This window comes from Leopardus geoffroyi, chromosome A2 (assembly GCF_018350155.1).
Source record: "Leopardus geoffroyi isolate Oge1 chromosome A2, O.geoffroyi_Oge1_pat1.0, whole genome shotgun sequence".
Lineage (NCBI taxonomy): Eukaryota > Metazoa > Chordata > Mammalia > Carnivora > Felidae > Leopardus > Leopardus geoffroyi.
Window position 1 is genome coordinate 32,702,149 of NC_059331.1, and position 27,456 is coordinate 32,729,604.

General features: G+C 40.7%; 1 long non-coding RNA gene across 1 annotated transcript in view; it reads right to left on the bottom strand.

Annotated features, from left to right (window-relative positions):
* LOC123605831 overlaps positions 1 to 26,767 on the bottom strand; it is a 180,033-nt gene extending 153,266 nt beyond the window's left edge. The window contains exon 1 of the long non-coding RNA XR_006715919.1: positions 26,703 to 26,767. This is a non-coding gene — a long non-coding RNA (uncharacterized LOC123605831). The remainder of the gene's footprint in view (positions 1 to 26,702) is intronic.
* Between the last annotated feature and the right edge of the window lie 689 nt (positions 26,768 to 27,456).

Below are 27,456 nucleotides of genomic sequence, written 5' to 3' on the forward strand. Positions count from 1 at the left end.
ATTCTCTGAATACTGCTGTGGGATAGGAGAACAAAATATATTGTGAAACTCAAGGGCAGGAAATAGTTAAGGGAGGATGGGACCCAAGAACTAGATAGCCATTTGTTGGATCTCTTTACCTCTCTGCATGATGCTCTGTATTTCTGAACAGTCCACTTGGTCTGTCTCTGTAAAACAGCTTTCTCTGCCACTCTAGACATGGTGACAGAAACTGGCCATTTCCAAAACTTGGAAGACTTCAGGTGCCCAATTCAAGTGATTAGACTACCTTTCCAGGGTCAATTTTCTAACAGAATCCAACTACCAATCAGCTTTCAGCAGAGGGGCAATTTTTTATTGTAGAGCCACCTGGAAATATTCAGATTAATTATATATATGCATTGCCTGTGACCTGGAAATTCTACTCCAAGGGAAACTTCCCCCAGGTTCAAAATGGGACATGAATAACTGTGTTCTTTTACACTGTGTATGGTGGCTAGGCATTGGGTGTCCACTACGGGGACAGCAGACTAGGTAAAATTCAATGGATGCACATCACAGAGTACTGTGCAGCAGTTACAAAGGACTGCAAACAGGTGCATGCAGATCTTTGTTGAGTGCAGGCTTTGACACACACCCTGTAAACCTCATATGGACACAGCAGAAGTCCCCGAGGGAAGGACTGCAGCAGGATGTCGGACATGCAGCTTCCCTTCATGACAGCATCTCGTGCAGAAATGTTCGTGGGCCAGAGTGCAGCCAGATGTATCATGGGTTATGCCCCAGGAGGGAGATCTCCTTCCACCTGTATAGGGCTTTGAGAGCTGCCTTGTGTGTAGGCAAAAGAAGGCCAAAACGGACCGTGCACAGGTGTTGGCTTTTCAGGGAAGTTGCATGCCCATGCTGATAGCACCGGGATAACTTTTTGGGAAAATGAGGGTGGCTGCAGCCCATCCCACTAGGACTAGGGACAAACAGAACAGAAGAGAATCTCTCATAGAACAATGATGATAATGTGGCAGCAACCGCTGAGTACAATTAACTGAAGCCTTCTACCGAAGGTCCAAAACCAACAGCAGAACTTTTTAAAGTAAGTAAGTAAGTAAATAGATAGATAGATAAATAAATAATAATTGAATAAATGAATAAAGATGTATACAGCGGCAGTTTTAGAAGGGCTGGATGGGGGTCTCGGGCTAAGAAGAAAGCCTTGAAGCTGTATATGAAGACCTGTCACTAATCATTTGTACAGACATTAAACACTGATTCCGAACCAGGAATGAAGGCTGTTCTACAGTGGAGCTGGAATGACCTTTCAGTAACAACCTGTCTTTGCCACCAGGATATTTTTCACTTACCAGTAGGCTGCTAGGAAATAAGATTAACTCTCCTTTTCTTTGAAGGTGGTAGTGATGGTGAGATCACATATCCTCGTGACCTCAAAAATCACATAAATAACCGCTCAGCAACGTAATGCTTCATTGTTGTCAAGGAAAATCTTGTCCATGAGCAGTTAAGCATTTGTAGAAAACGAGGAACAAGAAAATATCTGGCAAATGTTTTTAATAAATCACTACAGCTTAGAAATGTGTCTGAAAGCACATGGCATGGATTGATTTTTAGATTTCTGATCTTAAACTCTGGAGCATGCTCAATAGCCGCAAGAACATACCTTTTTCAGTGTTCATCATTTTTTCAAATCAACTTGAAATGAGTCAAAGGTAGACTAATATCAAAGAGCATCTTTGATTAATGTGAGACAAGGCAAAATTCCCACATCAGAGGACAATTACACACTGGACTTTTAAGTATGAATTTTCAATTAAGTTTGTATTTCCAACTTTTACCTTATAGCAACAGACCAGGGTTGTTATAGAGAAGGTTTTGGGGTAGGAGGAAATGCTGGCAGAGCCAGGCTGGGATTGGAGGAGCACTTGAAAACAGGACTGCTCTTTTCCCTGGAACTTTTTAGGCTCATAAAAAACACAGATGATTGGATCTGCAGGAGAGAGCGCCCTGGCCACCAACAGGCAAACAGAAGGTCACTGGTTTAAAGATGTACACAATTACAGTGACCCCTTGCTTGTGTCTCAGGCTTTACAATTTATAGTTTGGTTGTTATGTGACCCTCAGGAGTTTATTGAGAACCATTAATTCTCATTAAAAGACCTTTTTTTTTTTTTTTTTTTAGCTCCAAGTTTGTTACGGTTCATCTCTAGAATTCTTATAAAGGGCACTATGTTTATGAAACTTCCCAATACCCAAGAACTTGGCTGAACCAACGCAGCCCTAGGAAGCAGGTAACACCTGTTATTCTATCCCAAATCAGTCCAGTGCTGCTCTATTATTAAACCCTTCCCACCCCAACTAGACAGCCAGTCCCACACCCTGCATCTCTAGTCCCTGAATACTCTTAACTCTCCCTTCCCTCCCCTGACTTAGGTTTTTGCTAGGAGACTGCTGCTAACAGGATGAATTCAGTGTGAAAGAGTCAGTAGGTACTGGTTTCCTGATACCCTGATTCTCAAAGTTAGGGGTATGCGAAAGAGTGGACACCATATGAAGCAGCATCTGCTCTGACAGCTCAGGGCAGCGCCCCCTGCTGTGGAGGAGCTTGCCCACCCTACATGAGCCTTTCCTTCGTTTCTCTCCAATTTCTCGGTTCCCTTTACCCCAACCCAAGATTTTACTTCATGAGTCAATGCCAAGGTGAGTAACTGTGATCGATAAACTGTGTGGTAATCAGCAGATGTTTTGATTCAGAAAAAAAATATCCAAGGACCCGAGCTTAAATTGTTATTGCAATTGTTTTCAAGCCTTGTTGCAGATTAGAAAATTGTGTGAAAGACGTTTTTGTTTGTTTGTTTTTTTAACAGATACTGATGCCTAGTTCTACCCTACAGCAATTAAATTATATTTTCTTATAGATATTGAATGGCATAAATATTTTTTAGACTCTCCAGGTGATTCTAATATGCAGTCAAAGTTGATAGCCACTGGGTTGCTGTTTCCACATAAAATACCATATCTGTGCTCTAGGGCTTACAATGCTCTAACTCAAAGGAAAATTTACAGAGGAATTTCAGGTACTCCAGCTGAGTAGAAGAAATATTTTGGATAAGTGTGGATATCACATTATATAATCACTCTCTTTTTCTGTCTAGGCCTATCTTAAATTCTCATCATATTTAACCAACAGGGAAATCAGACTGGCTGAAGACTCTGATGAGAAGTACTCTAGTACCTGCTGGCGTGTATCTTATGAAAGTCTTCTCCAGTTATGTTCATGCATGGAGAAGCAAACTCTATGGTACTCTGCTGTTGAGCATTGAAATTAGAGGAAAAAAAAAAAAAAGCAAAATCAGTACCCTTAATACACTCTACTTCCTCATGCTTGATTTAGTCTACTAAAGTTTAGTCCATGCTGGTATTTCTATATTAAATTGTTTTTCCTGCTGTCTTATATTTTAAAACCCTTTGAAAAGGCTGACATTAAATTGGCCACACAATAGTAAAATTGGGAAAAGCCGACTCCCTCTCACCCTCTTTTGTTATCCTGATTGTTTTTGATTAAGTCAACTCCAAAATGAAAACCACAGGGGCCTTCTATCACAGACATCTATCATAAGCCATATTGAAGGCATTCTCAGAATCCTATTAGAAGCCCTACTCGTGTGGTTACAGAGAAACCTGCTTGGAAATTCTGGTACCTCAGAAAAATTTCTAGGGAGTCAGGTTGTGGATACAGGTATAGGCCAGGATCATTAAGCGATATGGTTCAAGATAAAAGAACGTCTCCTGAGAAATAGCATTTTTTTTCAGTTAGAGTATTTCCAAAATATCACCACAGAATCCAAGTGATTCTTTAATTTTTTATGGGTTCACTCTTTCCTCAGTTGCTTTTGTTTATAATGGTATTTCTATCTTGATTTCAACGCCTCCATTCTAAAGATCATATGCCACACATAAAGCAAAGTTTTTCCCCAGAGGGGAGAGTGGTCAGGGGATCTTTATTTGACACAGAAACTGCCATATATTTTCCTAATCACTGACAATAAAAATAATAAATGCAGCAATCACTCGTTCTGCTTAGCACAGATGCTTATCGGCAGTGCCTTGTTCAAAGGTTTGGCTTATGAAGTCTAGCTCAATCTTCTTTATAAAACAACCACTTATCAAGTCTCACTAAGGGCAAGACATGGTTCTCCGTTTTCTGTATTCTTGTCTAATCCTCACCACAGATATTATATCCTTCATTTTACAAACGAAGGAACTGAGTTTCCAGGGGTTAACTTGCTCAAGGCCACACAGATAGTATCCAGCAAACCCAGAGAGGGGAACCCCATTTGCCCCATTCCAAAGCCGATTTGCTCTCAAGAACAACTCAGTATTCCCTGTGGGACAGAGATTACTAAACGGAATCTTAAAGCAAAACGAAATGCATGCATATCTTCTTTCCAGAATCCATCTTAGAAGACACTGGGGCAGAGGAGGCTGGGATGGGCAAGGATTAGATCATTCACGTCAGGCAGGGTTTCTCCACCTCTTACTCTAGACATCTGGGGCCGGATAATTCTTTGTTGTTGGCAGCTGTCCTGTGCATTGTAGGGTGTCCAGCATCCCTGTCCTGTACACACTAGACACCAGGAGCACTCCCCTCCCAGTTGTGACAATCTACAATGACTCCACACATAGAAAATATCTTCTGGAGCAAGGTCATCCATGGCTGAGAAGCAGTGACACAGACTAAATTGACAATGGGTGGGACGGAGCGGAGGGGAGGCTGTGGATTGCAGCAGGACAGCAGCCCTGCTCCATCCCATCCATCAAAAACAGTCTCCAAATGAGAAGTGGGATCCGAATAGATGGAACCAAATCAAAGGTGAGTGGATGCTACCTGGGAACAGAGGAAGAGACTCCTCTGAAGCATTTCTGTGGCCAGCAGATTGACCGGACTGGAGTCTGCACGGCTCCCCACGTCAGTGAATCATTGCTTTACAGACAGCCACTGTTCACATTCTTCTAGGAGCTGTCCAGTCGATGTCACCTTGCTAGGTCTGGTTTATGTTGCACCCTGATAGATCAATGATCTGCTCTGTGCTGTGGTCTACATTCCTCAACTCTCAAAAGGAGGACAGAAAATAGAGACAGTAATAGACTCAGCAGAAGTCTTGAGGTCAATATATAAAATCTTGCTACTAGCGTGGTGTGCTTCACAGCACAGATTATTCCTGTTCTACAAAATATCCTTGTATCATATATTCCTAGGTCGTTTAACCCAGCATTATGCAAATCGCTGAGCCCCCCACCCAAGGAAACTAGGCAAAATAAGCCACAAAAGGCAGTTCTTTAAGTCTTGGGATATTACGACTTAAGTTAAAATTAAGACCCTGAGAAGCTCCGTGTAATAAATTTTAACCTGAGCACCAGGCCGTGTTAGCAAAACAGAGTAACCATGACGCGGATTTAATTTATTTGTTGGTCTTGGCATCCTGACCGTCTTTATCTCCCCAAGCATTGGGCCTGTTGGAACTGCAGACACTTTTCAACTCCAGTTCAACGTGATACCCAGGATGAATGCAAACTATTGCATTAACAGCTGATAACAAGTAAAGGAGGGGGGACAGGAAGGCCCTAAGATTCCAAAGGCATTTTCTGTAGAGCCACTCTCTCACAAATCTGTCTATAATTCATTTTCTGTTTCAAAGAGGCTCAAGACATCAGGCTCTGCAGTACTACACACGACACCGGAAAGCTTTCCAGCTTGGTCTTTTCAGAGTCCTTCTGCCTCCTGCCATCTCTGGATGTCATAGGAGATGCGGTCGCTTCAATGTCATGCAACGGGAGCCTACCAGGCTGGCTACCAGCCACCGGAGCCTGGTAATGATATTCACACCACACAGACACTTCTCCCTTGGCACTCTGGGGTCCCAAACTGAATACGCTTGGCCTCAAAAATTCTTCCTGTGTTGAACAGAGCCGAAAGAATGAGTTATGTCAAGCAGAAGAGCCTCCTTTGAGCTCAGGACCTCTCTGCCCTTGCCAGATGCCTCAAAGGATGAATCTGATTTTTCCTCCTTTCTGCTAATCTTCCTTCTGGTGTTCAGGCCACGTGCGTGTCTCACAAACATTTTTACAAGTAGGGAAGCAGGTAAAGAAACAAAGCAGCTCATTCTCCCACCCCACCCCTTGAAACACCTTCTGTGAAATAAGCCTCAGGGAACTAAGAAATCACTAGCTGAAACAGCTACATCTGAAGACTTGGGGCTTTTCCCCATTCAGGATCATGCCATCTTTCAGTTATATCAATAACTGTGGGTTGGCAAGTTCTTACCCTTGTGCTTGGCACCGAGGCTGGTACGTTGGGAGTGCTTGAGGCACATATGAACCAGCTAAATCCCAGTTTGCTATGGGCAGTCAGAGTTTAGAGAATGGCAGTCAATGAAATACAGTCCAGAAACCAAAAGGGAATTCAAGTACACGAATCCTTTACCCAATCACCCACAGAAATGCCAAAGAAGAGCCCCCTAACTGGTCTCCCTGCTTCCTCCCTTACTCTCCTGAAGTCTAATTTCCATAAAACAACGAGAATCATCAAATGAAAATTAGGCCCTGTTTCCCTTCAGCTCAGAACCAAAGTTTTATCATGGTCTCTGTGATCTGACCCATGAACAGTCACCTCACGCTTCTCATCTCTTCCCTTCACCCTCTCAGTGACTCCAGTCCAAACCTCTGGCTTTCTTTCTTTTCTTTAAATGCACAGAGCAAGGTCCTGCCCTTACCTGGTACAAATATCCACTGATCAGGGAAGTCTTTGCTCAATGGCCAATAAGGTCGTCATCTAGCCTCTCATCCAGATCTCTGTCTCCCTTATCCTTACTTTGTGTCTTGTCACATTAAACATTAAATGTTCATCAGTTTGTTTGTCGTCTTCCCTGAAAGGTCGGCTCTATGAAAATGGAGACTTTGTCAGCTGGGTGGTCAAGGAAGGCTTCTCTGAACAGGTGACATTTGACCCGAGATCTCAGTGACCCCCAAATGACAGAAGAGATCGAGCTGGCTGAAGAGAGTTCCTGTCAGGACATAAACAAAAGAATCTGAGATAAGACTGGGTGTGGCAATTCTGAGAAACAACAGGGGAAAAAATCAATAACTTTATAATAACTTCTTAATGTTGTCCTCTTCTTTTTCTGGAAACAAACACACCACTCTAATGATGTTCATTATATTTGATAAAATTAGATGAAGGTTTTGTGTCCATAAACATTCACAAATTCTCTCTTAAGCACAAACATTCTCTATAGTAAGAAACGTGGGGCCAAAAGGTATTTTTTGAAAGACGTCGTGTCTGAGGAAAAGAAAGTCTCAACTGCTTAATCCATCCTTCTTCTAGCCCCCAAGGAAGATTTTTATCTGAACCTTTTAAATGCTTTCTCCTAGTCAAAGTCCGTCACCTTTTAGAAAACAGGGATTAAGCACATGAAGTGAAGTGTCATCTTGACCAATACCAAAAAGCCTGCTTTACACAGCAAAGAGGCAAAGGTCTAATTTTAATTCTCTAGAAGAATTAAAAAGTCAGTCTAGGGGCCTTCCCTCAGAGAGGCTAAATGCTAATTCATGGTTACTCCAAGTCTCAGCATTACTGGTTGTATTTACTTTCATTAGGGAGAGATAGGATTAAGGGTGTCAGGAATCCTTAAAAAGCATATGAGATACACATACCAAAGTTCGGTTTAGAGCAAGGAATACCTGCCAGGTAATACCTTTGGGATAGATGGGAGAATTTAGACCATGTATTTGTAATTCAATTATGCCAAAAGATGTGGGCTGGTCATGTTTTTAAGGCATTTTGACCTCTTGATGTACCCCTGAATAAGGAACCAGAGCGGATACCAGGTCCGTCTGTCACCTAGCATCCAGGAAAGGATCTTATAAACTATTTCACACCAAGGTGATGGCAACTATCTGCTACTTCTCTCACACATGTTTACATTACAATTTCATTTTGCTAAAAAACTTACTAAGCATCTGCTAGGAACCAGGCTTACTATTCACTGATTAAACTTGACTTATTTCAGTGACTCTTAATAGGATGAGGCTATTAGAATTAGGTTGGATGGGGTGGAGAGGGCATAAGTAGTCTGAAAAAGAATATGGGTAGTAACTATTATTTTCATGGTATAAGCTGAAATTAAAGCTCAACCTACATCTTCCTACTTAGTGGCCTTGTGCCAGTTGACTGTAGACCCTGAGGTTCAGTAATTCTACCTCCCCTCTTTGTCCCTCACCCCTAGAGGTGCTCCAAGCTTCCTCCAGCTGCTGTCTGCCAACTCCTATGGCTTTCTTAGCCTCTCTTCCATCACCCATATAACTAATTCTCTGCCTTATAGTCCCTGAATTTTAAGTACATAAACTTTTTTTCTTTTTCTGGTTGGCTCCTAATTGATTAGAAACCATACATGGCATGCCCAAAGTCAAAGTTAAAAGAGGTAAGGCTGGGAATAAAACTCCAGTCTGTGCACCTCCAACAGCCATACTCTTTCCACTATTTCTTGCTGTTTGGATAAACTCATTCATTCATTGAATATTTATTGAACTCTCATGGTCTGCTGGGCACTATACTAAGAAGTAGATAAATAAGATTCTGAAAGCAAAGGCTTATGGTTGACAAAGACTCCAGAGGTGACCCTAGTTTGGACCCCGTGTTTACAGATGAAAGGCATTAAGAGGATTCCCTTTCCAAGGGCCAGCCTCGTTCATTGTTCTCCCTGTGTTTACGGCCACACACTCCAGAGGGAAACTCCAGTACTGAGGGGATGATTCACAGACTTCAATGTCTAAGAACAAATCACAAGAATGTCCTAATTTTAAATAATGACAGTGTTTGTTTACTGAAACATCAGGAGAGGCACTTGTGCTCCGAGACAGAGAGTGTCTGAACCCAACTCCCACCACCAGAATTCACAGATATATCCTGCTCAAGCTCAGTAGTATGTTCTGGTGTTTGCTTGAGTCCCTACCCCACCTCTCCCAAGGAGACATACTGGCAGGAGTCTAGCCTCAGCACTGCAAGGTTGCCATAGTATTCATATTTCAACCGCTCCCAGAGAAGGTAACCCCCAAATGATATCATGAAATCCAGCTTGCGTTTCTTCCTCTTACTATATCCTACCGACAGAGGAACGGGGTGATCATAAAATCCATCTTGCATGCTCCATCTCTTCCAGTATCTTATCAGCACAAGAGTGAAAGCATACGGTAGTGACCCAGAGGCAGTGGGGGAAGTGCTGAGAAGCCAAGCATGCCCATTTCAATGTTAACGGGGTTTAGGCACATCTAGAAGGAATTTGGTAAGATACATACATGGGAGGGCTTTTGTGAAGCTGAGTGCCTCAGGCTTTAAGGTTTATGGGTTTTGGACACGAGCTCCTGAATAAACTCCATGCCCAATGCGGCCCAACAAAGAAGCTGAGGCAAAGAAAGATGACATAACTTGTCCAAAGTCACAATCCAAACTGTTGCAAACAGAGTTGATAAGGCCAGCCATTAAAGTTTTCCGCGGATAGAAAAGGATAGCTGCTTCATTTGGTTTGGCTAATAAAACATTTTAAGCCATTTCTTTACACACACACACAAATTTAGAAATCCTTGAGAAATATACTACAAATAATGGCATAAAAGAAGATTAGGTAAACCTGGAGAGCAAAAAGCAATTCTACAATTCAGAATATCTTTCTTCAATAAAAATGGCAGTTTCCACAAGAAAACAAGGCTGTAAATGTATCTAGGAGCTCTGTATGTACAGGAACTACAATGGTCTATCACTGACCAAATACACTACCCTCCCTTCAGTGTGAGGATTGCTGAAGTCAATAAATATAACAACAAACACAGACCCGTGTGTGTATAAATTTTCAGTATTAAATCATATGCTTCTTGGGGATTTCCAGTACTGATTAAGAAAATAAATTAAAAACATTTTTCTACTCTAGAAATAACCTCTTTGGATTTAGTGACTTTACCACCTTCCTCTGTCAAACACACTTAGGTCTCAGCCAACTCTTGATCTCATCTGGAAATAATTCACAGTAAGTTCTGGCTCAAACAAAAATGATGTTTTAAAATTTACATGTGATGATGCAAAAATGTGTCCACAAATTCTTTGATGCTCCTCTCTTCAAGAGTGGAATCTCATTCCACTCCCTTTAAACATGGTTCCCTTCTAAGGACGAGAAGGCAGTGGACTTGTGTGTGACTTCTGGAGCTTGATCCCTAAAATGCACCTGGCTCTCTCTCCTTTTAGAGAGGCATAGACTCCTGTCTCTTCTCCTTTTGGACACAGACCTCTAGCCACCATGCAAGAAATCTGGCTACCTTATAACTACCATACTGAAGACATCACAGAGAGGGAGAGAGAAGCAAGAAATGCCAGCTGTTTGAGTCTTTCCAGGCCAGGCACCAAATATATGAGTGATGATGTATTTAAGATGACCCCAGGTTAGCCACCATCTGATTATACCTGCTTGAATGACCCCAAGTGGGAAACATCTAGTTCAGCCCTATCAGCCCACAGTACTCTAAGAAATATAATATAAATGATTATCATTGCTCTAGGCTATCAAGTTGGGATGATTTGTTATACAGCAACAAATAACCATATATCCTAAAAAATAAATTGTTACCTTTCCCCTCAGTGGATATGTGGTACTTTATAGCTGCCTGGTATTTTTTTCCCTTTTAGGAACTCTTACCCTCCCCAATTCCATCTGATTTTTCTGGGGTTGTCTACCAGGTAACTAAGAGTTCTCTGCCTCAGGGACAGATATGTAGCTGGACCTGGCCAATCAGAGTAGCCCATCCTACAGATAGTAATTGGTCTTAGCCAGGGGTTGTGTCACCCTTCAGAGCCAATCAGAGACCCTTGGGGGAATCACTGCATAATCTAGAAAAAGGGGATGTTGCCCTTTTCTCTGGATTCCCTAACCGTGGGGTAACATTTTTGCAGACAGGAAGAAGAGAGTTGGCCTGGAAATAATGATAGGACAAGAGAACCAAGAGTGCAGAGACAGAAGTGTGGAAAGCAGAGAGTTTGAGGAAATGGACAGACAGAGAGAGCAACTGGGTCATGATGCCTGAAACTCTTGCATCTAGTTATAGTTAAGCCAAGATCCACCTCCTTGGACTTTTCACACACATGAATTAAAAAGCCTAATTTATCCTTAAGCTAGCTTGAATTTGGTTTCTGACACTTGCAAAAAGAGTTCTGTTTAATTAAGTATGCTTTTAGAAAGAAGGGGTCAGGAAAGAGCTAAAGAGACAGATACAATTTTAGCAGAAACAAATTACAATCATAATTATTCATACAAATGCTACATGCTAATGTTGGAAAACAAAATACGCAATTCATTTTTAATACACATTAACATATTTAATCCAACTGAAAACAAAGGAATAAAAGTACAAAACTGAGGAGTTAGGATAAAGATTAGAACTTGACTTAATAATTATTCTACTTTAGGATGCAAATGTTACTTTAAGACCCCAAAATTAGTGGGTTAAAACATTTATCATCTCAGTTTCTATGAGCCAAGTACACAGGAGCAGCTCAGCTGGGTCTTCTGTTTCAGGATCTCTTAGGCTACAATCAAAGCATCAGTACTGAGGTCTCATTTGAAGGCTTAACTGGGGAAGGATCCACTTACAAATTCACCTATATAATTACTAGCAGGATTTATATTCTCATGACATGTGGGCTGAGAGTCTCAGCTCCTCACTGGATATTGCCAAGAAGACACCCTCATTTCTTTGCAACATGAATTTTTCTCAGGGGCAACTCACAACATGGCAGCTGGCTACCATTAGGAGAAGCAAATGAGAAAGACAGAGAGTAAGAGCAAGACAGAAATTAGTCTTTTAAAATCTAATCCCAGAAGTGACACCCCATCACTCTGCCCTATTCTACTCTAAAAAGCATGTCAGTAGGTTCAGCACAGTCTTGCACAAGGGCATGAATACCAGGAGGCAGGGAACATTGAGAGCCATTTTAGGAGCTGTCGAAGTATCCCTGCAGGGGTATTCTCACTTCATCTTCATAAGCCAAACTTAAAGCCACAAGTGTCTTAGGATAGAGTTCTTGGTACAGAAATCAATGCTGGCAGAGAAATCCTTTTAGGGAATTGAAGGGAGGGGTTTTCCCAAACCTAGACTGCTCGAGAATTTCTATATATTACAGGATTGTAGTCAACAGTAGTGTTAGAAAATGAAAACTAGATTTACCTCATTTACTTTTAACTTGTTGTTAAATGGTTGAAGAGTGGGAATGGTAGATGGTCCTTATGATGGTACCAGACCTTCTCCAAGCCTTACATATGCCAGAATCAAAATTTTCTTGGTCTAAAGGAAGACTGGCTTTGGATCAAGTTCTTCCGATCCAAGCCACAGAAGTCACTCTCACTGGCCCCACTGCTTGGGAACAAAGGTGCACTTTGGGTCTGTAGGAATGGTAGCTAGAGTTCAGAGTGGATGAATCTGATGGAAATGGAAGAACATCACAAGCTATCTGCTTACCAAAGGCATTTGAGATCCCCTTATTTCAAGAAAATGTTTGTTCCTCTTTCTTTCTAGCCACTAATTACTCCATAAAATCCTGTTTGGCTATTGTAAATAGGTTCCTCCAGCTAAATGAATCTGTAAAACCAAATTGACACCATTAGAACAGCTCTTTGTTAAGCTTTTTAAAAGGACTATCATTACTTGCATTTGGCACAAGAAAAACAATGAAATAATTTGCATAAAAATCATTGATGTAGAGGCTTAAAAGAGATTTTAGACTCCAGAGTGCTTTATTTTGGAAATAGTTGCGCTTTTTTTTTTTTTTAAGGTTTATTTTTGAGAGAGACAGAGACAGAGCACAAGCAGGGAAGGGGCAGAGAGAGAGGGGGACACAGAAACTGAAGCAGGCTCCACATTCCAGCTGTCAGCACAGAGCCTGATGTGGGGCTCGAACCCATGAACGGTGAGATCATGACCTGAGTCAAAGTCGGATGCTTAACTGACTGAGCCACCCAGGTGCCCCAATTGCACTTTTTTTTAAAAAAAGAATTACTATTTTTGTAATTTGTATTATGTATATTTGTATTATATTTGTATTATGTAAAAGGAATTATTATTCATTATTTAGTAACTTTCCCCTACATAGAGGGGTACATTCTAGATTTCGTACGTTTGCTACTTATTCTTGAATAAGTGTCTCCATTTTCCCACCTACGCAAAGGCAACGTTAGACTGCCCTTGAAGAACAACAGCATTAGCAGATAGCCTGAAGATCGTTCTTGTGAGCGTGTTTCCTGTGTGGGAAGGTCAAAGTTGAGGTAAAAGAGTAAAGCAGCAACAGGGAATTTTCTCAGCTTGATTCAAGTTGTGTACATGTCAAATTCATTCAAGAACACACAAAATAACCTGCCATCTACTTATTAAACCAAGATAAGTGATCTACAGAGAAACAGTGCAAGTCAGCAGAAAGCTTAACTACAAAAGTGCTGCCCACCACCAAAATACCGATATAATAACTGATACTGTATAGTTGGTTCTGACCTTTTAAACCCTAGTGATGTTCCTTCCCAAGCTGATAATGAACAATCTGAGCACAAAGACTAAGACATGAGTTTTTGGTGAGAAGTAGCCTGGATGTTCCTTTCTCCACCTACGACCTTTGACCCAAAGAATAGAAGCAAGGTCAGAAAGGACAACTGTCTCCACTCTGTAGTCTCACCCAGTGTTGTCCACAAAAGGCACCTCACATGGGTGGGAGGCCACACTGGTTAGAACAGTTCTTTGGTCTTATGGCTAGATGACTGATGCCATAGGCATACATCTCCATGCATGCCAAGGTAGAAGCCATTTTGAAGTGGTTTGCTTGAGCCTATAATTCCATTAGATGCAATTGTGACAGGGGACATGATACCCAAACACTTGGCTTATTGGTCTTCATTCTTGTATCATCCAACTTGAATGGAAGGGTCCTGTCCTTTCCATCTACCCATGGTAACACCATACTTGCCTTTCTTTCTTCTAGCTCCCTACCTTGATAGGTGGTTCTTAGTTCTGAACTACTGAGAACTTCCTATCTGGTCTTAAATTATTTTTAGTAATTTTATCTAAAGCCCAAGATTACACATCCTGGTTATCTCCAAATATTCATTCCATTCCTCTCCCGCTGGGAAGCAGACATACAGTTTAAAAAGATGTACCACATGCCCAGAATCCCCTTTCAGGTTAATTGTACTGAGATCTTTCACTTCCCACAGGACACAGGCTGGTAGTGAAAATACAGGTTCTGGTGTCAGAGAGCCTGAGTTCTAAACCTAGTTCTGCTTCTTACTCTCTCTCTGGTCTTCATTTTCTTCATCTTAACACATTAGGGATAATCATGAATCCACTTTACTGACAGGTTGCGATTGTTAGATGAGATAATCTATGGAAAGTGCTTTAAACAGTTCCTATAGTAGGTGTTCAAAACATAGCATAACACTGGAATATAGTAGGGCTCAATACAAGGCAACAAGTACCATCATTATACTGGTGGTACTAAGATTGTGGGAAGTGAGTCTCTGCATTCAGAAACCAAAAAATCTCAGAAGGTAACAAGGCATGAGATTTCAAATGGAACTGTACAGGTTGCATGGGAAAGAGCTTGGATGAGCCGACAGCTGGGCAATTGCCTTGTGTGCCCTGCAGCTAGAATGATGGAGGGACAAGGAAAACACCAGCTCTTAGGCCTTCGGAGTTCTTTTTCTCCTAACCTCTGATGGGAGCCATAGCTAATGGTCTAATGAGGCCATAGCAAAGTCCTAGTCCTAAATTCAAAGAACCTTAAGAGTATCAGATACAACCCCTTAGTTGAACAGAATTAAAGTCCAGCAAGACAAAATAACTTGCCTACAGTCAGTTAACTGGTTTATGGTAGACAGAGTGATGCAATAAGATGGCATGACAGCCAGGCCAGTATTTTTCACCCACCATCCAGCAATCTAATCAGCTTTGATTACAATAATTTCATGAGAATGTTCAAGGTGTCACAACCTGCAAGTCAACTTGACACATCAACAAACCCCAGTCTAACTTTTTACTATTTAGAAGGCAAATGTGCACCACAAATTTATTCCTATCAGTAAAAAGGACAGAAAAAAATATATGCTAAAATTTCCAAATGACTGAACCATCAAATAGAATGTATAATTAGTTAGGGTATCAGTCTACACATAAAACAGAGCAAACCACGGACCATAAACTGGGTACAGGCAGAATGGCAAAGGGTGGGATGTTAACAAAAATGGTCCAAGCTAAAGCAGAAGAACTAAAAAGTGCTCTCAACACCTCAAATTTACCATTGTGACCCTCAAAACTGCCATAAGACTTGGGACACAAAGACCTGAATTTCAACTCTCTTCCACTCACTAGATGTGTTACTTAAAAACTCTCAGAGCTCCAGATTCTGCTTCTATAGACAGGAGATAATAGCATCTGACTCACAGGGTTGTTTTCATGAAGCATTAGAGAGAAACTGCTGATGATGTAAAGCATGGTACCTAGCCCATGGTGTTTGGCACTGCTTCTCCCAATCCAGGTATATCCAAAGATACTCATTTTTTGAAAAAACAGTAATTATCTATTATGTAGTATGTCTTTCCTAATTGGGATCTTGTTTCGTTTTAATGATTTTTCCAAATTGAATAGAGAGGAAGGAGCTGGTTTAGATTACAGGGTCACCACAAAATAGCTAAGACTGTAGATATGACCCATTTTCAAGCTGCCACAGCATAATTGAGAATATTTTCTTTGTCTTAGAAAGAAGCCAAAGCTAGAAGCCTCCTATCCTCTGTTTTGTGAATCATACCAACCAAGGCAGCCACTTTTGACCACTACAAAGCCCTAGCCCATGCCTGGGAGCTTGCCCTTCTTTGACCTTCCTGGGATCCTCCCCAGAAGGCTTGCTTAGCACACTGGCCAGCGTTACTGAAGGGCCTCTACTTAAACTTAAAGCTCCAACCAATATGATCATAAGTGCATTTGTGATTCTACTGATGCAAACTCTAATGCCATCTGTTGGTAATAGGTACAGCTGATATGCTTCTGGTCCAGCACATGGCTTTGCTGAATTCTATAATAATTTGAGATAGATTGTCTACAAAAATTGTCATTAATCACCTTATCAGAAAACTAAAGGAAGTTCATTAGCCTGAAAGAAAATATTCCCAGATGGTAACTGAAATCCATACACACACACACACACACACACACACACACACACACACAATATGTACCAGCAAAGGTATGTGTAGTCATAAAAGACAGTATAAAGGATTATTTCATTTACTTTCTTCTGTTAACTAATTTAATAAGCAGCTGTATAAAAAAAAGGTGCATATACTTGTATAGTTAGGCCTATAACACATAGAAGTGTTGAATATTTGACAATAACATCACAAAGGTGGTGGGTCGGAGCAAAGCTATACTGGAGTAAAGAAATCACACCAGATGGTAACTTGAATTCACAGAAATGAAAAGAACTGCAAAATGTCAATAGGAAGGTTAATATAACAAACTCTATAAACATATACTTGTCTCCTTTTTCCTCTCAAGTTTGCTTACAGATTTAAAATTATATAAAGCAATAATTATGACAATGTATTATTGAGTCTATAACATGTATAGATGTTATATATGTAACAATAATAACATAAACAGGGGAAAATGGAATAGAACTACATAGGAAGAATGTCTGTATCATACCAGAATTACATTTGTAACAAATCTAAAGTTGATTCTTATAAATTCATATGTATTTGGTCAGCCCTAAAGCAATCACCAAGAAAATAACCAAAAAATATATAGTGAAAAGATCATTAAAGGAATTTACATGTTTCATTAGAAAATACTGACTTAGGGGTGCCTGGGTGGCTTGGTCAGTTGGGCGTCTGACTTCAGCTCAGGTCATGATCTCACAGTCGGTGAGTTCGAGCCCCGCATCGGGCTCTGTGCTGACAGCTCAGAACCTGGAGCCTGTTTCGGATTCTGTGTCTGCCTCTCTCTCTGCCCCTCCCCTGTTCATGCTCTGTCTCTCTCTGTCTCAAAAATAAATAAACGTTATGGGCGCCTGGGTGGCGCAGTCGGTTAAGCGTCCGACTTCAGCCAGGTCACGATCTCGCGGTCCGTGAGTTCAAGCCCCGCGTCAGGCTCTGGGCTGATGGCTCAGAGCCTGGAGCCTGTTTCCGATTCTGTGTCTCCCTCTCTCTCTGCCCCTCCCCCGTTCATGCTCTGTCTCTCTCTGTCCCAAAAATAAATAAACGTTGAAAAAAAAATTAAAAAAAAATAAATAAAAAATAAATAAATAAACGTTAAAAAAAAAAAAGAAAAGAAAATACTCACTTAATGCATAAGGAAGAAACAAAGGAAGGATAGGGGAGCACATTAGACATGTATTATGTAGAAAACAGAAAGTAAAATGGCACACATAAATCCCATTATATAGTAATAACATCAAATGTGATGGATTAAGTAATCCAATTAAAAGGTAGAGATCCAACTATAGTATACACACTTTAAATTCAAAGACACAACTATACAGAAAGTAAAAGGATGGGGAAAATATATGCCATGTAAATAGCAATAACAAAAAAGCTGAAGTAGTTACACTAATATTAGACAAAATATTTTTTAAAACAAAAAAAATGTTGCTAGAGATAAATATGGACACTTCATAGTGGTAAAGAGTCAGTCAGTCAGGAAGATACAACAGTTATAAACATCTATGCACCTAACAACAGAGCTCCAAAATACAGGAAGCAAAACTGACAGAACTGCAGAAGAAATAAACAATTCGACAGTAACAGCTGGGACTGCAATACTTTACCTTCAATATAACTATGATATCAATAAGTTAAGAGAAGACTTGAACAAGGTAAACCAGGTAGACCTAAAAGACATATGTAAAATGCTCCAACAAACAACAGAGGAGACACATTATTCATAAGGAACTCACTTGAAAGAACAGACCATATGCTAGGCCACAAAACAACCCTCAATATATTCAAAATAACTGAAATAATACATAGTATGTTGTTTGACCACAACTGAATAAATTATAAATCAGTCAATAAAAGAAATTGTGGAAAGACAAAAGTATCGTAAATTAAACAACCCACTCCTAAATAACGAATGGATCAAAGAAGAAATCACGAATGAAAGAAAACACTTTGTGTTGAGTGAAAATAAGACATGATACCAAAACTCATGGTATGCAGCTAAAGAGTGTTTAAAGAGAAATTTATAGCTATAAATGACTATATTTAAAGATAAGAAAGAAATGGGGTGCCTGGGTGATTCAGTTGGTTGGCATCCAACTCTTGATTTCAACTCAGGTCATGATCCCAGGGTTGAGGGATCAAGCCCTGCATTGTGCTCTGTGGTAAGCATGACCATGGAGCCCACCTAGGATTCGCTTTCGCACTCTCTCTCTCTCTCTGCCCCTCTCTCCTGCTTGTGTGTGTGCACTCTCTCTCAGAAAGAAAGAGAAAGAAAGAAAGAAAGAAAGAAAGAAAGAAAGAAAGAAAGAAAGAAAGAGAAAGAAAAAGAAATTGATAGCATAACCTTCTACCTTAAGACGTAAGACACTGAGAGAAGAAATAAAAGAGTAAACTAACACAAAACAAGTAGACGTTAGGAAATAATAAAGATCAGAGCAGAAATTAATGAAATAAAGAATCGAAAACCAGTAAAGAAAATCAATGAAACCAAAAACAAGCCAATAATTTCTCCTTCCTGTAGGTACACATAGCTCCTACTATCAGAGGTGGAAATCTATTTCTCTTCCCTTTATTTTTTAAAAAATTTTTTAATGTTTATTTATTTTTGAGACAGACAGAGAGAGACAGAGCATGAGCAGGGTGGGGAGCAGAGAGAAAGGGAGACACAGAATCTGAAACAGGCTCCAGGCTCTGAGCTGTCAGCACAGAGCCCAAAGTGGGGCTCGAACTCACAAACCATGAGATCATGACTTGAGTGGAAGCCGGACACTCAACCACCTGAGCCACCCAGGCGCCCCTATTTCGCTTCCCTTTAAACCTGGACTGTCATTGCAACATGCACTGACCAATCAAATATAGCATAAATGACAAGTAAAAGAAGCCACCATGCTACCTAAGTCCAGGCTAGCCTGTGTTGGGAGACGCCTCACGTAGAGGCCATGGAGTATGAAAAGACACGAGGTAAAGAATCAAGGCTTCCTAACTATCTGCCAGTGCTGAGACCTCAGACATGTGAAACGGGACTTCTGGAGCCTTACAGCTCAGTCATTAGTTGAATGAAACTTCATGAGCTATCCAAGCCAATACCATGTGGAGCGAAAGAACCACTTGTCCAACTAAGAAAAATCATAACAAATAACACATGGATGTGTTAATCCACTAAACAATACATAACTGAAAACAAGTTTTAGGTTTAAAGCTCATAAGTAGAAGAACTTCTGGTATAGTAAATGTTGGCTGAATCTCAATATCACGCTGCTATAGTATTGAAGACAGAAGATATCTGATCTTCGGTTCCAGTGATCTTCAGTCTCCTACAGATGAAACTGTTGAAAGTTAAGATTCTCTGGCTAAAGAAAAGATGGCAGTGAGGAGCTACGCAGAAGCCACCCATTTGCCCTCTCACTGCTAGAACCTTGGAACAACCAAACATTATGAACATCATTTGAAGACTCACGATTTGGGTTAATAGGATCATTTTACAAATTATGCACAGAAGGATAAAGGGAGCTACTCATATAAAAAGTTACTAGCTAACTTGTAATCAAAGTTAGGTCTTGTGAGTTTAATTAGGTACTTCATCCTAAACCCCAGGGTTTTTCTGAAAACTATTTTACTTTGTGCTCACGTTGGGGCCATTTCTCATTGCCACAAGCCAGATAGAGTACACCAGTTAAGACACAGACTTTGGAGTTGCATTTCCTTATTAGCTATGTGACCTTAACCTCTCCTAACCTCTCTCAGCAGCAGAGACCAGAACTGAGTTCCTGATTAGCAGCATTCTCCAGGTGATCAGCAGTTACCTGGTGGCAGGCTGATTACACTGGACTGCTTCCATCAGGAAAGAGGCAGCATTTTGTTTTTACTGGAATAGACACTTAACCTGGATATAGATTTGCCTTCCTTGCACTCAATGCTTCTGCCAAAACTACCATCTGTGGACTTACAGAACACCTTAACCACATTCATGTTATTCCACACAAAAGTGCTTCTGATCAAGGAACTCACTTCATAGAAAATGAAGTGCAGCAATGGGCCTATGATTATGGAATTTACTGGTTTTAGCATGTTACCCAGTATTCTGGAGTGGCAAGCTTGTCAGACTGGTGGAATGATCTTTCAAAGACTCAATTATAATGCTAGCTAGGGAGCAAAGCCTTGCAGAGCTGAGACGAGGTTCTCTAGGAGGCTATATATGCTCTGAATTAGCATCTAATATATGGTGCTCTTTCTTCCATAGCCAAGATGGATGATTCCAGGAATCAAGGGGCGATCTACTAGCAAATATCCTTAGTGATCCTTACAAAATTTGGGGCTTCCTAACCCTGAAACCTTATCCTCTGTGGAGCTAGAGGTCCTAGTTCCAGGGGAAGGAATGCTTTCACCAGAAAACACAACAATAATTCCATCAATTGGAAGTTAAGACTGCCACCCTACCACTTTGGGCTCCTCATGCCTCCAAATTAACAAGGAAAGAAGGGAGTTAGTATGGTGGCTGGGGCGACTGATCCTAATCACCAAGGGAAAACCAGATCACACTCCACATGGAGGTTAGGAAGAGTGTGTATGGAATATAGGAGATCCTTTAGGGTGTCCCATAGTACTCTCTTGCTTTGGGATTAAAGTCAATGGAAAACTATAACAAATAAAATTAGGCAGGACTACTAAAGCCCCGTCTCTTCAAGAATGAATGGTTGGGTCACCACACAATGTAAAGAACCACAACCAGCTCAGGGGCACCTGGGTGGCTCAGCTGAGTATCACACTCTTGATTTTGGCTCAAGTCATGATCCCAGGGTCATGGGATGGAGCCCCGCATTGGGCTCTGCACTGAGTATGGAGCCTGCTTAACACTCTCTCTCTCTTTCTCTGTCTCTCTCTCTCTTTCTCCCTCTTCCCTTGTCCCCTTCTCTCTCTTTCAGAAATTAAAAAAGAAAAACAAGAACCACAAACAGCTGAGATGCCTGATCGGAACAAAATGAATACAAAATGGGTAGTGGTAGATGATAGTCATAAATATCAGTTATGACTATAAGGCTAGTTAAATAAACAGAAACCATAATTGTCATTAGTACTTACTCATTTTGTAACAATTGTATGTGTATATATCAAACAAATATCTTTTTCTTCCTTCTCTTATTCCCATATCATATACCCTAAGATGGTTTAACATTACATCATAGTACTTAAGTATTGTTAACTTTACATCATAATATTTAAGTTACATATCAAGGAGAAGAGTAGACATTGCCCAAGGATTGGTGCTTTTTAAGATATAAGAAGGATACATGTATGTCAGATATGAGTATGTCCTTGTTATTGTCTTTATTTGGAAATTAACTATGGGTTAAGGAAATGTGTATAGGTACAAATTAACAAGGGGTAGATTGTGATGGTTAATTTTATATGTCAACTTGGGTCGAATGCTAGCCCAGATGTTGTTGTGAAGGTATTTTTTTTTACATGTGATTATCATTTAAATCAGTAGAGCGAGTAAAGCAGACTACTGTCCATTATGTGGGTAAGTCTCATCCAATCATTTGAAGGCTTTAAGAAAACAAGATTGGAGTTCTCAGAGGAACAAGAAATTCTGCCATCAGATTGCCTTTGGACTTGAACTTTCCCTGAGTCTGTAGCCTGCCAGCCTGCCCTGCAGATTTTGGACTTTCCAGCCTCCAAAATCTTGGAAGCCATTTCCTTAAAATAAATCCATCCATCTCTCTCTCTCTCTCTCTCTCTCCCTGACTCTCTCTCTCTCCCCTAACAGAAGATAACAGATAGACGGTAGATAGATATTCTTCTATTAGTTCTGTTTCTCTGAAGAAACCTGACTGAAAGAAATATTACATAAGCTATTATATATTATATTATTTTTAGGTATCTTTCTAAGTCATCTCAAATTTTCTTTATACCATAATATTACTTCTTGTCCATGGAACTCTTTAAATCACATTATAGGTATCAATTTCTCTTTACTAAAATGTAAGACTTTGAGGACAAAAACTGTGGTATTCATCTTTATATTCCCATAGCAAACCGTAGATGATCAATAAATATTTTTGAATGAATAAATGAAAGAATAGAGGGAAAAATTCTGCCTTATAATAGATACAGAAGTCCACTTTTAGCCATATCACATAGGTTCGATCAATTCTGTCAATGTAACTGATGCTTACATGTTGGTTATGCTAAAGGAAAAAAAGATTGAAAGCAGCTATTTCAGTGATGAATCACTTACCATAGGATCCATAACTGCCTTGACATTCTTTAGCTAACATCTATTAGCTAAAATTTCCCAAAAGATCTTAATCATAACACAAAAGAAATCTGTTCAGGTTTCCAAAGTCGGATACTACAGTATAAGCTGTCTTCCGGCTGAGGGTACTTAGGAACTATGAGGGCATGCTTTGAAGAACTGTGAGCAGCTCTCAAGACTTCATGACTTCTCAAAACCAAAGAGCCAGAGCCCAATAATCCTCAGTCCATCATCGCTCTTTAACTTGATGCCGTGGAATCAACATGGTGAGCATTTCACTTACCATAATGGGACTCCCTTTCTCAGTAGCTTACTCTGTCTTCCAATTTTATTTAGCATTTGCTAAATTGGTGAAAACCAGAAGACAACTATATCCAGAACATTGAGCATATACTTCCATGGGGTAATGAGAGTCATTTGCTAGAATTTCAATAGAGACAATCTTGTAATTACCATTATAAAAATTCGTAATAATAATGATAAGTAATTTGCTAACCAGCAAGGGTGAAATCACTCAACACTCAAAGTTGACACATATTCTCAGCCAGGATTATAGGCTCAACTTTTCAGCTGTTTGGGATTCCAACAGTTCTCGTGCCACTTTGAAGACATTAGCTTGAGGATTGGGGAAATTTGATTCATAATGAGTCACAAAATTCCAGACTCTCAGAAAGCCAGAGCTAAGAAAATGATCTACATTCAATCTCTACAGAAGAGGTTAATATGCAGAGACATAAAAATATGTTCAAGATAAACTGTCAAATTGAAAACAATAAGTTGCAGGACAATACATAAGTATTGATTTTTCGTAAGCAACCGCCAAAAATGAAACGAAATGTTTTCCGGAAAATATGTATTCTCCAAAATAAAAAGAAATAGAAGATATGTATTCTGAGTATAAATCAAGGAAAGTACTTTACAATATTAACAGTGATTATTTCACTGCATTTAAGTAGTGATTATAAAAACAGGACCTATTATTCCCCCTTCCTGTGGGTATGCCTCCTGCAATGTGATTTTGCAACTCCTCCCACCAAAATGTGGATCGGTTTCTCCTTCTCCTGAATCTTGGCTGGCTGGCATTGTGACTTGCTCTGGCCAACAGAAGCAGCAGGAGGAAAGTTCTGACAGTGAAAAACCTAGGCCTCAGAAGGCTTCCACTTGCTCTTTTAGGCCCTGCTCAGCCACTACGAGAATAAGCCCCAGACCAGCCTGCTGTGTGATAAGAGAAACAGCCCAAACACATCACTGCCCTACCTGACAGCCAGCCTCACCAGATTTACAGATGAGGCTATGTGAGTACACCAGCTGACCTTAGACACGTAAGCAACCTCCAGAGGGATCCCCTAAGTTTGGGTCACGTCGGCAGAACAAACTCAACATTTGAGTCATGAGTAATAACAAACGCTATTTCAAGCCACTGGATTTGAGTACAATTGGTTATACGGCAACACTTAACGGATAAACGTGGACACAACCTAAGAAACCTCTCCTATATCATAAGAACTTTACAATGAGCATATACTGCTTTTTTTTCACACATTCTTTTTTTAATCAAATGGCAAAATAAAGTTTTTGTTTTCTTTTAAGGAGCTGGCCCTTTAAAGAAAAGAAAGTTGAGGCCCTGATGGAAAAATGCCTACCCAGTAAGTTAGGAACTCTGGCTGCAAATGACAGAAACCTAATTCAGAGCTTAAGCAAATCAGCCAACATCCTGATGCCCAGGCCCCTGAGGTCCTGAGTGGGGTATTTCTGGATTCAGGAATGTATGAGTCTAGGTGATCACACCCTATTTATCTGGGATATGTTTTTCTCTTCTTGCACATCTCTTCTCTTCTGGTTTGGCTTCATTCTCAGGCAGGTGATCCACAGAGTGAGAAGGCAGCCATCTGTAAGTTTAGTAGCCTCCCATGGAAAAGAGAATTCTTCTTCCTTAAAACTTATAGCAGGGTCTCAGGACTCACTCTGATTGGCCCAGTTTGGGTCACAGGACCATCTCTCATTCAAACACCGTTGTTCTTAATGGTCAGGTCTATTCATATTCCATCCCTCAGTCAGGGATGTGCATTAAATGGAGAAGGGTCAGTTAATCATGATAAACGGGTTTCTGTTACCCTAAGGGGAAAGTGGGAGGCACCTGGGTGGCTCAGTTGTTAAGCATCTGACGTCAGCTCAGGTCATGATCTCACAGCTCATGAGTGTGAGCCCCAAATCAGGTTGAGTTTGAGCTCCGCTTCGGGTGAGCTCAAGCCCCGCTTTGAGTAAAAACATGAGCCCAACTTTGAGTGAGCCCTGCTTCTCTCTCTCTCCCTCTCGCCCGCTCTCCCCTTATTCAATAGCACTCTCGCTCTCAAAAAAAAAAAAAAAAAAAAAAAGGAGAAAGTGGGAGTTTGGCAGAGAGAAAAAAAAAAACAGACACAACACTCAGAGGCATACAGCTAAGCAGCCAAGTTGGCACTAATCTCCAAGTCTTTGGACTCCTAGCACAGCACTGGAAAATGCCATTCCTTATCCTGCCGTTCTATGGGATAAGCATCTCTGCCCTCACACGCTTCCTCAAGCTGGCAAGCAGTCTAAAAAGACTACGAAATGTTCTGCTGCTGTGAAACCTCATGACAAAATTCGTGCTTTTACAAATTAAAGTGACGTAGCCACCACCCCACTATTGGGAAGCAACACAACTTGAATTCATACACTCAGTAACCACCTTGTCACCACCACTATCTGCCTATATACCTCTTATCAAGCATAGGTGAGAAAGCAATACAGACACCCTAAAGGGGGGTTAAATTCAATTACCATCTCACAACTTGTTTGGCAAATCTTCCCAAGTAGAGTGGAAAAGATGCCTTATCACAGCAGACACAAGGTGAGGCCATTATTTGAACCGTGGGATAAACTGAGTTCCTGAAAATAAAAGCTCTGGAGGGGTTTTACGACGGTAACTGTCATGCCCTTCTCCTACGGTTTCAAAATATTTACGTATTGTCACATTTGCCACAACCTCTCATAGCAGAGCCCCCTGACTCACTTTAAAGTAAAAGAAAATTAAGACCCAGAGAGAGAAACCAACACGTTCAGGGTCACTGTTTAACTAGGTGTGTGTCAGCCGTGACCATCCAGGAGTGGAAAAGAATCTGACCTGCAAAGTGGGAGGTGGAGACATTTTTCTTCCACATATTTTGACATCACATAGACAGTGTTGGTACATATTGGAAAATATTTGTTCTCACCATCCCCAAATAAAATGCCCTCCTCCTATGATTCATTTGGCAATTAATCACGGACTGCCTTCTGGCATTTCTTCTTTGGTTATTTTGGACTAGGAATTAATCTTTATACTTTGCTTTATCTCCTGTTTGCCATGTCTCCCAATTAGATACAGTGCCTTAGGGGCAAGGACTCTCTATTAAGCCAGCAAAGATGAGTAGATGGCTCCCTGTGTGCATCTCCAATCAATTGCTGGTAACTAGTGGGGTGTTGGGATGTTTGATGCCAGGACTCTGTGGGAAAGAGGGCTGAGGTTGTTGGTAATGTTTCATATGGTGGGAGGGGGCGGGTGACTCCAAATCGACCAGACACTTGCTACCTTTGCAACCCCAGGGCCCAGCTTCCCTCTCATTTGACCCCAAAGCTGCATGTCTTTCACAAAACATTGATCTGTATTCTTTATGTAACATCCAAACCTTTGTACAGGAGTGGATAAATGAATGTTAGGCAAGTACCCAAGGTAGAGACGGACAGTCTTTAAAAAATCTGCTTTCTGATCCGAAAGTTATCATGCGCTTTGTGTAGTGAGTTTGGAAAACAAAGGAGAAATTACAATAAATTTAATAAGATAAACAAAAATGACCATCAGTATTTATTTTTCAATTTGGATTCCTCCCCGTGATATTGCGATTTGTAAGAAACACAGGAGTCCCCCTTACATGCAAGAACTACATTGCGAGACTCCCAGGAGATGCCTGAAACTGTAGATAGTACCAAACCCCATATATACTATGTTTTTTTCCTATACACACATACCTATGATAAAGTTTAACTTATAAATGAGGCACAGCAAGAGATTAACAATACGAACTAAAAATGGAACAATTATAACAATACACCGTAATAAAAAATGATGCGGTCTTTCTCAAAATATCTTACTGTACTGTACTCACCCTTCTTGCGACCACAGGAGAAGGTAAAACGCCCACACGACAAGACTGAGCAAAGTGAAATGACAGACGCAACGGGACGTATATAAGTAACATTAGTTTCTGTTGACCTGCTGACGATTCGTCAGAAGGACGATCACGCTAGGCTTCTATTCACCTTCCGACGATTCGTCACAAAGAGTATGGTCTGCTTCCAAACCCGCGGTCGACCACAGGTAACTAAAACTATGGAAAGGGAAACCTCGGATAAGGGGGGCACTGCTTGGATATATTTGGTCCCTGTCCTATTTCTGGCACCTCTCCTAAAATCCTTGAAATCTCTTATGATAAGAGCCACGGAAATGTCTTTTGTTATGTTAATGAGGTGACTTTTGCAAAGACCCTAGGTAACTCAAGGACCTGGGCTGGTTCCCCCGGGGAATCAACTCTGTCATCAGAGGGTTGGAACTTTCAGTCTCACCCCATGATCTTCCAGGAGGAGAGAGGGTCTGGAGATTTGATCAATAACCAATGACCAATGAATGATTCAATTAATCATGCCCAAGTAATGAAACCTGCATAAAAAAAAAAAAAAAAAAAAAAAAAAAAAAAAAGAATTTGGTTCAGAGAACTTCCAGGTTGGTAAACACTTGGAGGTAAGGGAGAGTGCTGTGCTTGGAAAGGGCGTGTAAGCTCCGTTCTTTCCCGGTGCCTTGCCCTATGCATCTCTTCCATCTAGCTGTTCCGGAGTCACATCTTTGTATAAGAAACTGGTGAT